General features: G+C 37.8%; 1 protein-coding gene across 2 annotated transcripts in view; it reads right to left on the bottom strand.

Annotated features, from left to right (window-relative positions):
- tln2b (talin 2b) overlaps window positions 1-16352 on the bottom strand; it is a 170519-nt gene that overhangs the window by 137253 nt on the left and 16914 nt on the right. The window lies entirely within an intron of this gene.

Genomic DNA, 16352 nt, shown 5'->3' with positions numbered 1-16352 from the left:
TATAGTATCAAAGTAGTCGATTTTGGACGCAGCAACCTATTTAGTTCACTTGTAAGCTAACTGACACGGTAGGGAAATAATGAAAATTTTCCACCAATACCGATAGCTGATTATTCATACTGATTTCTGCAGATACTGATAGTTTGGTGGTTAAAATAACTTGCATTAACAAATTCTAAAGATTAAATTTTCTGAATGTTATTAATTCATATGGCACAAAGCTCAAATTTACTGCATTTTCCTGTTCTCTTTAGATTGACAGGATATATCTGCCATAACGATTGGCTGTTTTTAAACTATCAGTGATAACCGATAGCGAGTAAAATTGCTTTTAGCGGCCGATACCGATTATTGGTCGATATATCGGTGCATCTCTAATAATAATATTAAACATCATCTCTTAAAAACAAAGCATAAATTGGACAGTTTAACATCAAGACAAAATATCCTTTAACCCTTGTGGGTTGTTTAAATAATCGCTACCCTTTCGATTGTTCATGGACAAAAAGCCACTAAATTAAACCGCTGTAAAAATTTATCCGATTATTATTTTTATTAATTTTTTTCACTTTTTTGCATTAATCTGTCGAACAACCTCAGTACTGATCAAAACACCAAATGTTTACAAAAAAAATTCCATGATTTTAACTCTTTAAATGCCAAGTTCATAAGTTATGTCACTGATTTGGGGAAAAACACACAAAATGGTGCCACATGGTGATCTACAGTACAAATTTACAATCCAAAAATGTCGTTATAATGGAAGTCAATGGGGCAAAAACAGCCACAACAAAAAATTTGGGAGAAAAAAATTAAATCTGATGCTGCACAAAAACTAAAAATGCATCAAAGCCATTGTTTTTACAAATCTTTGACATGCCCAAGACTGTGAAAAAGGTAAAATAAATCCAGTCCACAATCACTTTTAATACTGAAAATCTGTCATTTTGTGTGTGTTTTTCCCCCAAATCAGTGACATCACTTATGAACTTGGCAATTAAAGAGTTAAAATCATGGAATTATTGTAAACAGTTTGATCAGTACTGATGTTGATTAATAGATTTATGCAAAATAAATAAAAATTTGTGGCCAAATTAAGACTAACAAACCCCCATAGTGTCCGAAAATGTCCCCAACAACCCATAAGGGTTAAAAATCTATTCCAACATAGTAGGGGTGCTAAACAATAACAGAAGACAACATACTTCCATTCTTTTTTTATTAAATTAAACTAATAAAATTGAGTGAAGTTACTGCTACTTAATATTTTAAGAATTTGTTCAGATTTCATTTAACATCATACATCAAATGAGATATTTCTAACACCATGTGAGCAAGGCTTGCACCTGTACAGTGAAATGTAATACAAGTCAAAAATGCTGTAGGCTCAGTGTATGACACCGATATAATAAAAGGGCTTTATGTGACTATATCAAAAGATTTGCTTATACCACAGAAAGTATCAATGGCTATAGAATTCAAACATTTCAAGGGTGAAATAAAAGCAGGAGTCACATCTCAGAACAGACGCCATCGACTGAGACATGGACAGGTGGGGGGATTTCATACCGATTCATTTGTGATTTTTTTCCTCAACTCTTTGTTTTCAGTAAACTGACTGTTTAACAGGATAACTTTAGCGAACTCCAAATGGAAAAAGGGAATATAAATGGATTTTCACAAGGATGCCATACGAAAAACATTCAAGTCCTTACTGTACAAGCTTACTGTAAAGTGTGTTAGCACAACATTTTGGCCAAATAAATTGTAAAACCAACCACTGAAATAACGATGAATGCGACAGGGAAATATCTGTAAATCTTTGGACAACAGCTGGAAATCAGCGCTGTGCTACCTGATCCTCACTTTCATAATTAAACTAAAGGATGGCTGACAGAGATCATAGCATCAGATAGGAACCAACATAAACAAAGACCCTTGACCAATTATACAAAAACACAGCCAAAAGCAAGCAAGATGTCTGTCTCCTGGGCTTAATTTGAGCTTTAAGACAGACTACGAACCGTAAAGGGACCGAAAACATGTTTTAGACAAAAACTCATTTACTAGGCTGAGCACACAGCCCCAGTCCCTACAGACACAGGTTCCTCTAATCTTTCTCTTTGATACGACATTCCCGCATAATCTGCTCCAAAGCTACACGGAGGGTCAGGAAATGAAATCAATGCTCTGTATTTCCACGCTGTATTCCATTAGCATTACTGCCTAGGATGTTGGCTGAATCTGATATATGACTGAAACACCCTAAGATTGCCACAGACAGGACTCAGAGTTTAATATCTGAAACATTTGGTACTTTGGTGACTCTTTGCTATGATTTACAAGCCAAATTGATTAAAAGATGCACTGCAGTGAAATGTTTTATTAGTGGCGGAATTAAATAGAAACGTGGTGCAAATATAGACCAGTTCAAGACATAGATATGTATAAAGGCTAGATGGCTCAAGGCGGAGTCCCTAACGGCATCACCTGGCGGCCATCTTAGGACAGGGCGCTCGCTCACTCGTAGCATTGAGTTTAATGGTGCAGGTACTTTTAAATGACCATAACTTGCTCAATTTTCTACCGATTTTCAAACGGTTTGGGTTTTTACAAACTTTATTAACGTGGCTATAATTCTGGATGCTTTAACATGTTTCATGAATTTATTTTTTATTTTTAGTATAGGTATGCAGTGTCATAGGTACATCTTTGACGTTTATAACAAACCAAACCGTTTGAAAATCGGTAAAAAATTAAGCAAGTTATGGTCATTTAAAAGTACCTGCATCATTAAAACTCAATGCTACGACTGAGCGAGCGCCCTGTCCTAAGATGGCCGCCAAAATGCGGACGTTGCACTCAATTGGCCAGCAGCGCGGACGAGCCATCTAGCCTTTATATCTATGGTTCAAGAGATGTAAACAACACTGGTCCAGAAGCACCTCCTGTTTCCGTCTTTTAACACTAGATAAACGTTGGGATAAAATAAACCAACAGAACATATAAACCTAAATTAACTGAAGTTAAACAAACATCTTAAAGATAATAATATATGTAAAATAAAAAATAACTGTCACAAACTGTAACAGGAAGTGTTTTTGGACCAGCGTTGTTTACATCATTTGAACTGGTCTATATCATGAATTGTTTTCTATAGTCGAATCAGTCATGATTCATGATGACGATTCATTGATACGTCAGAATACATGCACAGAATCAGTGATTAGTGGTGGTTGGTGATTATCATTAATATGTCAAACACAATCAGCACTCCTAACAAACAACTTTTTGATAGTCAACAAATATTTAGTTGCCAACCAATATTTATTAACAACCAAAACTGATTCTGATATGACTGAAACAGTCATATCTAATTCTGTACATCCCTTACACTAATTAACCATGATTTTATTTTAGTAAAATTGTAATAACCATGGCTCATTGGTGCATCGATTACCATCTGAAGAGCTCAGATGGAAAACCATCTAAGTGCGTCTGGCATGTTTTCTTGTAAATGAGCATTTTTTTGATCAGGCTCTTATATTTAGGTTCACTATCTTTATTTTAATGGCAATAAAAAGGTTAAGTGAAATGCCTTTATTTTACAAATGTCACTTTGGTACTTAATTTATACCTATTTCGCTGCAAAACCCTCTATAAAATCTCAACTTAAAAAGATGCAGTGTGTAAATTTGAGCGACATCTAGTGGTGAGGTTGCGAATTGCAACCAACGGCTCAGTTCACTGCTCACCCCTCGCTTTTGAAACTGGACAAACATGCCATCGTCGGAGACAACTTAGTTAAAACACTTAATCCATTAAGGGCTTCTGTAGAAACATGGCGGCAAAAAATGGCGACTTCCATGTAAGGGGACCCTCAATGTGTGTAGATAAAAAGTCTCATTCTAAGGTAATAAACACATAACGGTTTATTATGAAAGGTCATTATACACCCTTGATAATATAGTTTTGTATATGATTTTGCATTTCTGTCAAGAGATCCTCTAAAAATTACACACTGCACCTTTAAGTCACTCTTTATTGTTTTTTATTGTATTTTCTGAATAAAGGACAAATGTTTAAAAAAAAAAAATCGGTCAATATCCTAATATATTCGAAAAACGTCCTTTAACTGGGTAAAAACCACCATCGTTCATGCAATTCAATGCACTTAGAGGACTTTGCTGAAAAATCATTATGGCATTTAATGAAATGGATTCTGACAACAAAGCAGTATTTCTGAATAGCCTGAAGGGAATTTGAAGCAAAAGTATTTGATAAACATTTACTATTTGCCGAGAGCATTTGGTTCATATAATTATCTTGTTTTTGAGGGAGGTGGCGTGTAGTGGTTCGCATCTGAGCTCTTCATTTGTAAAACCACTGTGGTTATTGTGGCAAACCATTGCTAATTTGTCTCGTAACCATGTTTTAACTACAGTAACCATGGCTTTTTGGGTTTACTTGGAGTAAAACCATGGTTCATTTTTGAAAGGGTCATACAGTCATGACCTTACAGGGTTTTTAGGGTTGCGTTGAAAAAAAATAATCGATTCACCAATTCTGAATCGATTTTCATATTAATTTCTGAAGATCGATCTGTAATTCAGAGGATCGATTTAATAATGAATAACTTAAACTTGCCGTATCATTGAATTCACGCATGCGCGCGAGGTGGAAGGACAAGCAAGCGGTTGTTTTGAAAACTCCAGAAACGCAAATACTGTAGTATCAATATGTTGCATAACTACAGTCCTGTAATTCAGGTAACAGCTGAAAAAAAAGCTTTTTTTCAAAAACACTTATCTAAATCTCGAAGATCGCAACAGATCGGATCAAATCGAATAATGATAATCGATTCAAGATCTTGAGAGTCGGAATCTAATCAATTCTGGAAATTTGAATCGAAACCAAGCCCTAAGGGTTTTGTCTAAAAACTAGCCTGTAAAAAAGTAAAAGTTCAATTAAAATATTAAAAGATTTTTTGTGCTACCAATTGAAGTAATTTTTTTAAAAGATTTTCACCTTAAATTTAAGGTTAAAGTAATTAAAGTATAATAAAAGCAATTTTTAAAGTAGATCCAACTTTCACTCTTTACAGTGTACTGGTGCTAACATCTTTAAAATGGCTAGATTATCTAAATAACACAAGTATTTCTGGATGCCGTTACATTCACAACCAATTGGTTTTCACAGTGACACATTAGGCCTAGATTACTATTCAAACATAACATTTTATGAAGGCACCATCTGATATTAATAGCAAACGTTAAAATTACCTACAAATGCACTGCACGCAATAGCACAGATGGCCACTTATTTAAAACGACAGACTTGTCACATACAGCTCGCCAAGTAATTTAGTTTAACACCTTACAAGTATCCACTCAGATGCGTCATTAATGTAAAAGCGACTTAAATGCATAATATTTACAGAATTACTGTTTAGACACCAGTGAAACCGTATGCTGTATTCTTATTATGTCTCCCCCATTAAGCTTCGCTTGCTAATACCACTTCCACTAGCAGAAAGCGAAGGTTGTCTGCACATCTGTCAGGCAGCTGTCATCAGCCACAGTTTGGAGGTCACTAGGTTAGCACAGAACTCTCTGGAAAAAAGCCATATAATCCCAGCTGGGAAGATTCCCTGGAAAATTAAACATTGGCATTCTAGATTGCATTTCGCAAAAAGCCCCTACCCACCCGCTGAAAGGATCCCAAATTCACAGTGATGCACTCCTTAAGGGACGCAGTGCTTGTGGATACAGTGGGGGTGTTTGGAAAGGGATAGTAATTCAATTAGTCTCCAAGCTGAGGTCACTAGCTAATAGCCATGAAAGAAATCAGATATGTCTGTCCACACACGGCCAAGCATGCCGAGGCCCACATCCAAGATATTTTAGAAATTACAGCACATGTACAGTCTCTGCTTCTAAAGGCTTTCGTCATGCCAATTTGCCCTTTAGTAAAGAGGATCTCCAAAACAAAGTTTTGCATGTTTTTGGGCGGCCTTCGCTTCAACTTATGACATAACTTAAATTTGCTATTTTTAAGCGACTTGAAGACCGATACCGCCAAGACAACGAATCCAGAATATTTCCCATTTTTGGTCAAACATTCTGCTTTCGTAAAATGACCCCTTACCGCAACCCCCATGGACTAATCAATTGCAGAGCTCTGTTTATATGATGGCCTCATAATTCACTACAGCCTCACTCCCCTGGCAACAAAGAAATCAAATCACGTTGTAAATACTGCACATATTTCCATTTGCTCCTCCCCAGCCGATGGTTTACTAGCAAACAACAGTGACCCTGGTGGTCATAAAATCGGTGAATCCATTATCCTGTCCGTAGCTCTGATCAGGGATCAGTGATAAAGAAAGGAACTCCAGCTGTGACTGAATATTTTAAATAAAGGGTCACGCCCATATTATACACTTTTACAACCCCCTAAAGTGCACCTATTGCGTTATGATGTAATATAAGTCAAGGTTTTCAACACAAAATTGTGAACTGAAGTTGTGTTGACACACTAGTCGTTGCATGCTCAAGGAAAGCCATGTTTAACTCATGCCTTAAAAGTCTTAGGGTCAGCACAGACCTCTTTGGCGGAGACGACATGGTCATGGCTCCAGAAAATTAGCCCTCCTTTGGGTAAACAGAAGTCTGGCGTAGGGTGGGTCGTCCCAACTGTTTCATAGCGCAGACAGCAGACGGAGAAAAGAGGTGTTTGAGGGTTAACAATGTATCAGTTACAAAGTACACGCTGCACTTTCACTATGATCTTGCAAGCAATACTGATAGAAAAAAAAACATTCTAAGTAATTATTACTTCTTGTATATATAAATAAAGCACATACTTCATTAAAACAAACCAAAAAGGAGAAAGCTGGAGGCATCTCATTCAGTAGTCTATTTAAGGCCACTAACACGTGTTAATCTCACTAAAGTCTTATTGTACAGCTGTGGTGGGTCTGTGCCAGTATCTTTATAAAAAGAAACACACTACCTTATCCACTTCCATGTGTTGTGTAAACAGGGCTGCAAAAAATTCTTGGGACTCAGGAGTAAATGATTAGATGAGTTATACCACAACGTAATGGTTCCCAAACCTGTTCCTTGTGGGACCCCAGCAATAATACACATGTTATATATGCCCTTTACAGTACCTTACACACCAATTTTGGGGTTTGGATGTTTTTGATGAGTTCAAGCAAGTGTGTTTGATTAGGAATGGGGTTTCTCAGGGTTCATAGACTGTGCAACAGTTTCGTAACATAACAACCGTCGAACTGCCAGAGCACAGATCTGTCTTGTTCCTGTTACATATTCCTTTTGATTTTACATTTCCTTTTAACTTTATCATGCAACTAAGGCTCATTTAAAGAGGACTGGGATGGAAGCTGGCAAATGAGATACAGATTCCGAATTCAGCTTGTGGCGCTATGATAGGATCTTTAAAAATGCATGCTGCTGAGCATGAATTATTTTTAATGGAAAGAATACAAGACCCATCACTTAGATGGATACCAGAACCTTTACTCCTTGACCATCGACTTAAAGTTTGGCTCGCCCTGCAGCATACATTGGTAGCCAAAATTCAACCACTTACCACTGATTGACTCATAAAATGACTAGTCCACCATGCGAGATAAATGATGTATCCTCTAAAAATGATTTATCCCCTTCCACACTAAACAATGCACCTAATGAACATTTCAAAAAAGCCATTACAGCCACTGGAAATGTTACAAGAGAGTAAACAACTGTTAATCTTGTACCTTCTGACAAGTGTTCCTCTGCTCTTTTATGAGAATTTATATTAAAGTGGTACATGAGGGGTGTTATCATCCAAATCGTGTCTCAGCTTGTACCAGGCCAAGCCGAAAGCCCCACCTGTCTAAATTTTCCATATCTCTTTCATGCATTATCGCATTATATAAATCTGCAAGCATGTGATCTGTTCTTTTGTCTGCAAGACAATGGTGTCTACCCTTTCTCTCTCCGCCCATTACATTCAGAACTGAATATATCTGCTCAGTTTGCACGCTGCTTTGGTACATGTTAGCACTTATGTCCTTTTGTGACCATACAGCATACATTAATTTGCCCCTGATATTAACACATTCATTTGGCTCAGTGAATTATAGCACTGCCGTTAATAAAAAACACCTATTGCTCTGTATTCACGAGCAGGGCTCTCAAGGGACCAACACCTGTATTTCATGTAAATAGGCAGAGCATGAATACTGTGCGCTTGAATGAGCACAACATTATGTATTAAAAACGAGAGGAAGAAAACAGCCAGACCTAATTGTAAAGCCACAGAGGGAAAAATGAAGTAGTATAGTGGTTCACAATAAAGCCAGAATGTATTGTTAAGCTAACAAGACAGCTTAATAGTTATAGAAATCTATGGCTGGATATGTGCAGGGAAAAATAAAGCTTTTCATTATTATAAAACTGAAAATTAAAGACTGGACCTGGTTGTGCTGAAAACATAGATTTGCTTTGAATCATTATGATGATTTTTTTAAATATATATATATATATATGAGTATCTCCTATTTTAATCCAAGACCCAGTAACAATCACATGACTACAGGAACATGTGAAAGAAGACTTGATCTATCTATTCAATGATCTGTAATATGATGCAGTGCCATTCTACCTGATACAAAAGCACATAAAAGGCAACCCAGTCATCACTCTTCTGTGGTCGTCCCTCTGTCCTGATAAATGTCCTCCACCCTGCTCGTCTTCATGAAGAGCACAGACTGACTATACACACAAACAGCTCTGTACCTACATACCTGGAGACATGGGAAGCTTTGAAAATAGGGAACAGTCTCGGTCTCGGACAAATGTACAAAAGCTGTCACTAGGGCGCTACCCTATCATGTACCCGAAGGTATATATTAATCTAAATAGAGTGCCGCAGGGATGACATATTTTTGAAAGCCAATCCCGAAAGTTAGCGGGACATTGGTTCCCTTGCTAAAAAAGCCATCTAATTTTTCACATAGACTTGGACACTTGTGACACGTTTTGTCAAAGAGATTAATCTTCACAGATAAACACAACTTTTTTTTAAATAAAAAATTTGGCTTTTTACATTTTACAAGAACATTCACACTTTTAAATTCATAAAATGTGCAGTGCTCGCAAAATCGCTAGCCCGCTAGCTATTGTACTCTACAGGGTTACCGAAATGCAACTCACTTTTAGGAACGAAAAATATATTTAAATGTAGGGCTGTGACGATTAATCGCGTGTCCCATTAAAAAGACTGTCTAAAACCGATTCTGAATCGCAAGGCTCCGATTCTGTGTTTCATGCACAGCTTGTGTGTGTACTATGGCGTTTGGTCAGTAGGAAGTCCTTATCAATCTAAAATCATTATGTACGGACACGTTTATAACGTGCATTTAAAAAAGCAACACTCATGTAACAAAATCATTCAAAATATTCTTTATCATGAAAATACCTGAAACAATCTGAAGAACAGCCATATAAATATCCCTTAGACAATTCCTGGAATATCGTTTCTAATGCTACTTCTTCTGTGGCACAAAGGGAGTTTCTGCACGAGAGCGCCTCCTGGCTTTTCACCGTAATTCATAAAATTTCTTTCATTGAGAAAATGCGCATTTGCACGATTAATCGTCCCAGCCCTATTTAAATGCTTTGACGTTCTCTCACAGATTTGGTTGGGTAATTATGGTGTATGTAATTCAGATCGTTTTTGAAGCTTAAAGTAGGTGGTGCCTGCCATGCCATCTTGGCCGCGCATCACTCGTGGTTATCCGAAAATGGGTAAAGAGACGGGACGTGGGTGAAGCTGAGGTGGCTGATTGCTGAAACCACACTTGCCTAGCTCGACTCCAGTGACAGCAGTAGCAGTTCACCCGTCACTCAAGTGGCCACGCCCTTAATTGTGCAAAACTTTTACAGTGGGTTCACACCAGCCGCGTTTAAGGCGTCAAAGTCGTGTCTACCGCATGTAGTTTGCCGCTTGAACATTTTGAGTTTACTCGTTTCATTCGCGCCTGAAAGCCGCGTGTGAAATTCTAGTCATAGAGACATTCACGCGGAAATTCGCATCATGGGAGGTAGGGGTGGGACAAAAAAATCGATTCCTAGATGAATCGCGATTCGGACGTGGGCCGATTCTGAATCGATTCGCAAATGTCAAGAATCGATTCTTATATGTTATTTTACAAAATAATAACGTGACGTTATCAGAACCAAAAGGCGGAACTCAACTGGGGGAGTGGTGATGCACACGAACAACGTAAGAGAGCGCGCACTGTCTGCACGAGCACATAGCGGAGCTTACAAGAGCAGAAGAGAAAGAACACTTTAAATGCTTGTATGACTATACTGCATATATCTCTATTCTTTTTGAGGAGTTTTTAAAAAATCCTTGAGTACATGTCGAGTACTCCTTAAAATAGCGGAGATGCGGTTTATTGAAACAAACTCGAGAAAATTACAACAGTATCAGAAGCATACAAATCAGCTCTACGCTGCCTCTCTCCCTCTCTCATTTGCTCGCTCACACACAGACACCGTGCGCGTCTCTCCTGCGTGAGACAAGAATGCGCATCCTTGTTAATTGTGGAAGTTAAAAACGACTGAGCTGCAGTGGCCTGGCAAAACACATTTGAGACATAAGGCGCAGCAACTCAAAAAGACCTGCGTGTTTCACAATTACTCTAAAAGACCATAATGACAATTTCGCGCGTGGAGCAGCAGTTATGTGTGATCTACCGGCATTGCCTTTGCAATCGACGTATTGGACACCCCTGCCCTAAACCATCCGCTGACTGTTTAGATATAACATGAATATACTTCTGTAAAAATATGCACATAGTTTGTTATTCAGTCACTGGGTGCGCTGCATTATAGAAATACAGTAATACTGCCAATCACTGTTTATAATGATGATGATTAGACGCTTAACGTTAGTCAGTTCGTGGAAGTTAATTCCGGTTAACATATAGAATAAATATGTCACGTTTAATTACTATTTTTATTGGTTAAAATCTTACAACAGAAACAGGACATATATGTATAAAATAATGACATTATTTATCTCTTAGTTGCATTAAAGTACAGTATATGACAGTTCAGAGACTAGTAGCAAAAGCGCAAACATTAACCTGGCTTTGAGAGCAAATGTGACGTAATGACGTCACAGATATGCAAATTAGTAAGTCAAGAATCGATTCTGAATCGAATCGGGACCCCAAGAATCAATTCTGAATCGATTCATGAGGGTCCAAGCGATTCCCACCCCTAATGGGAGGGGCTTCTGCGACTCTGCTTGCTTCCTGTAATCATGTCACTACTAGAGCAAGCTCCTGATTGGTTAACGCGCCGTGTTTTTCCGGCAAAGTAAAATAAAAAAAAATTTAACTCGCGCCTTTGCCGCGGCAACGCTCAATTCACACCATTTGCGCGTCAGGCGGAATCGTGTTTACTGCCCCCGCGCAAAACGCCTCATTCGCGCCACGAGACCTCCAGACGTGCGCCAACGTGTCTTTAAATTGACTTTACTGAAATCACTTGCGCTTCACGCCTCTACAGCGGCTGGTTTGAACCCAGCATTAGGCTTAATATGATTTAAACGGATAAGTTACTAAAAATTCACCCCCTCACAGTTGTCATGAAGGGCAAAATTAGCTATACAGACCAAAAACCCATTTTGTACCAGGCTGTAAACATATTTTTTCTGCTCTAAAGATGGCCATTTTAACATGGAGGTATATGGGAATTGACTCCCTTTTGGAGCCAGCCTCAAGCATCCAGTCAGTGAATTGGCGTTTAAATCACTTCTATATTGGCTTCATCAGAGAGTTCGGAAGGTTGCTTTTCGGTTTGAACCCCCGCTCACGTTAACTTTCACTTTCTATTCGCGATTGTGTGAAGCCGCGAACTGTACAGTAAGCAAGCTGATTTGTCATTGACGATCTGGACCTGTTGCTCAAAATTTCCTCCAAAGTCGTCCTGTCAGTCATTACTATCCTCACTTAAATATGAAATCTCCTGCAGCAAACTTTAAAGTGATATAGATTGCTTGCGCAGTGAAGAGAATTGCGAAAAAGGCTACATTATGTGACTAGCTTTTAAAGTGACAGTAACCCCTATTTTTCTGATGGAAAAAATAATCCAATCTGTAACTGGAAAAACATTGTATGGTGCAAACTGTGAATTTGTGACTAGGGATGCACCGATACCACTTTTTCCATCTCCGATCCGATTCCGATACCCGAATTCTGAGTATCGGCCGATTCCGATACCTGCCGATCCGATACTACTGTATTTTTCTTGAGCAATTTAAATCACACACACACACACACACACACACACACACACACACACACACACACACACACACACACACACACACACACACACACAATATAAATGTGTATAGTGCTTTCTGCTAAATCTAGCATAATATTATTATATTTTTATAATTATAATCATATAATTATATATAATTATAATTTTAAAGTAAAAACCAAAAATTTAAAATGATTTACAAGTTACAAGAACATTAGTAATTATATTAACCATGGCAGTGTTTAGGAGAAAATAAAATAGGCACGTTTGATCAAATAAGTTTTCCTTAATTGCGCAAAACGTCACAGTAAAAAAGCTTTAGTGTGCAGATGGTTATTTTGGGAATTATGCACTTAACCGGACCTTTTATGCACATTTCGGGTGCAGAATTGATGCGCCTAAATCATACTGAGTGCGCATTCTGCGCAATACTGTGCTTCCTGGGTGCAGCATTGATGCTCTAGAAGCGTCCTCACACTCACATGGGAATCCTCGCACCGCAATGGAAAGTTACATTCATAACTATTACAACAAAGAGATTAGAGGCATCGTGTGCTCAGCACATACTGAATTGCATCCATCTAACAGCTTACTGAGACTTTATAAAATCAGATCTTTAAAACAGACTACAGTTATTGAGTGTTCGTGTGTTGAATGACGCGTTTCATCCGTCCGCTTTACCTGTGCATTAACTCAGCACATAGTGAATTGCATCCATCCAACAGCTTACTGAGACTTTATCAAATCAGATCTTTAATAAAGCCTAACGTTACAGTTATCTTGTGTGTGTGCGTGTGTTGAATGACGCGTTTTCATCCATCCGCTTCTCATCAGTGGATTAACTCAGTTTGCATGTAAGTTACAGTGTTTCTGTGAACATTAATATCTTGATTCTTTAAATGTGCGTATGTTCCTTCACATGAAGCTATTGAGTGTAAGATGACTTTGATTATAGTACATAAAACGTTTATGGTGCTTTTATAATACTTTGTCGTTTTAATCGCTTGTCAGTGACAACCATGCGTAACGCGCAGTATCGGAACTGGATCGGTCCTGTAAGTCCGATATCCGATCCAGCAAAAAAGGCCGGATCGGCCCCGATACCGATCCAGAATATCGGATCGGTGCATCCCTATTTGTGACCCATTGAACCTCTATTAAATGGTGAGTATATCCAGTGTTGAGATGAGCAAGAACAGTTGGCTTGCATGCTTCTTTTAGGTCCATCTTCATTTAGGTCCACGACTTCCGGTTTGGTCCGTCTATGCAGCTCAACCCCCAAAAACTGACCCAGCATAATCAACAAAAACAGGTTCTGCATGGTTTACAAAAGTCTCTGTTTATGAGGATGAAACACTCAGAACTAGTCTGGATGACAGGCGTAACCGTAGCAAAAGTAATGCGGTTTAAAACAAAAACGCATTCATGTAAACGTAGCCCAAGACTGCGGACACGCACAGATGAATGCAAACCGCTTTGTATCCATGCACCCGAGCAGCTGTTATCCGCCATTTCTTGTTCCCAGGTATGATGTCTTTATCTTTTAGAGGACAAATCATAAGCACACTGTGAGGGTAAGAATCCTCAGAGATCGTGACATTATCTTTTCTTCCACCCTCTTGAATGCAGCGTATCGGGCTGCTAATTGTTCAGGCGATTAGAGCAGACAGTTAAAGTAGAGGGTAATGAAAGAGCTCATGTGCTGAATTAAACAGGGCCTGCAGTCAGATCGTCCACATTGGCACATGCACACACATACTATTAAAAAGACTCGGACCAAAGAGAGTATGAGGCAAACCATTCTCTAATATGAACGCTGCAATATCGCACACATTGAATTTGTACAGGGTACAAAACCTGATAATGACTATTTGACAAGATCGATAATGCATTATGCTAACACAATCTGAGAAGCTCTTTCTCTTTCGTTCATTCTTTTGCTTGAAGCCGTGTATATTATCTCAGCTGTGCTTGCACATCCCTCATCCACACGGGATGAGAGGGATGAAAGGTGATAGGGTGGGAAAGGATAGAAAGCAAGGCAAGGCAGGGAAAGATGCATGAGAAAGAAGGGAAAGTAAAAGATAAAGGAAAAGGCAGAAGGATATGGTTAGGGATGCACAGAAAGGAAAATTCTTGTTCGAAGCCAAAAGCAAATAATGAAACACTCAGTCGAATAATCATCTTCCCTTTTTTCCCAATTTTTCACCATTGCATGAGTTACATTTTCAGAATTTACTATATTTAAAAACTATAGGTTGTTATTTGATCACGTCATCAAAAATCTCATTGTTCAATAAAACTACAGTCTTTTTACTTGTTCGGCCAAACACCGAAAATGCTTTTTTGCTTTTTCAGCCGAATAATTTTGGTTGCCAAACATTTCATGCATCTCTAGATAAGGCAGACCGTCAGAAAAAAAAGATCTCCTTAATATCTAAATTATTTCTCCTAGACATTGATGACTAAATGGACAGCAAATGTAAACTTTAGCCTAAATCTTAGATATTTTACTTGAAAATTTGAGTTCACTCGCTTCATTCGCGTTTGAAATACTAGTCATTTCAGACATTCACAAGGAAATTCGCATCATTGGAGGGGCTTCTGCGACTCTGCTGAGACTCCGCCACTCCGCTCGCTTCCTGTAATCACGTCACTACTTCAGCAAGATCCTTATTGGTTAATGAGGAGCGGAAATCCGCCAAAGTTCAGATTTTTCAACTCGCGCTTTTCCCACGGCAACGCTCAATTCGCGCCGAACGTGCCATCACCGCCGCGCTTACAGCGTGTACCCTGCCACAGGATGCCTAATCGCGTCTTTGCATTGACTTAACATGTAAATCACTCGCCCTGATAAGCGATTCTAAAAGTGGTACCGCCAGACCCGGAGATGAGCTAAATGGATTCCAAAATGGTAAAAGTCAAATGTTTCACTCTAGGGGAGCAGGAAAATTAACATATTTTCAAAAAAAGTGGCATGTCTCTTTAAATGTTAGTGTTCTCTTGATCGAAAACAACTTGAACTAACATATCTTAAAATATATCAGTGTTAGTGTTGTGTATCAAGATGCACACCCAGTGTTTCCCATACATTGATTTATTTGTGGTGGCCCACCACAGAATCAACACTGGCCCCCACAAATAGAATTTTCATGTTTACATTTTTATTTCACTATTTAAAACAGCTTAATTTGGCTTAAAATATAATTTGATATATAATACAGATCAAATACAGATACAGATCAAAGAGTAGAAGTGAAACATATTTCAGGTGCCACCGTGCCAACACTAGATCAAACGCAAACACGACATGATGACGTCATATATATGACGTCATCACCACCACAGTCTCTCAAAATCCTGTGGGAAACACTGCACACCAGTAATGTTTATTTATAAATTATTATTTTTTTATCAATTGTTTCTATTTTTTCCCAACATTTTTATTTGTCAAATATTTGTACATATTGTAGTATAAACGGTTACATTTTTTATGGTTAAATAAACAAAAATAAATAACAATTAAAAATAAATTAATTAATAAATAATAATAATATACAATAGTAAATAAGTATAGATCTTACAGAGTTAAATACAAGGAAAGCATCTTATCAAGGAAAAAAAATAGAGGATATCGTACTTGTCTATACACTGAAAAAAATGATTCTTTGAATTTAATCAATTTTTTTAAGGTAAGTGGTTGCAATCAATTTATTTAAGCTAGATTTAAACAAAAGTTTTATATTTTGTTTTAATATACTAATCTTTTTTGTTTAAATGTAGCTTAAATAAATTGATTGCAACCACTTACCTTAAAAAAAATTATTAAATTCAATGAATCATTTTTTTCAGTGTATAGCATACTCTCAATGTCCATCATTTCCACAAAAGCATCCCTATCTAGTTTGCGCAGAAAATCATTGTTTGTTTCTATTTTAATTTTCCTATATTTTAGTAAAAACATTTGAGATCTAGTTTATACTTGCCACATTGGGC

The sequence above is a fragment of the Misgurnus anguillicaudatus genome, chromosome 6 (genome assembly GCF_027580225.2).
Source record: "Misgurnus anguillicaudatus chromosome 6, ASM2758022v2, whole genome shotgun sequence".
Classification (NCBI taxonomy): Eukaryota; Metazoa; Chordata; class Actinopteri; order Cypriniformes; family Cobitidae; genus Misgurnus; species Misgurnus anguillicaudatus.
Note: the sequence above shows the minus strand (reverse complement) of the source record. Positions and strands in the feature narration are given on the sequence as shown.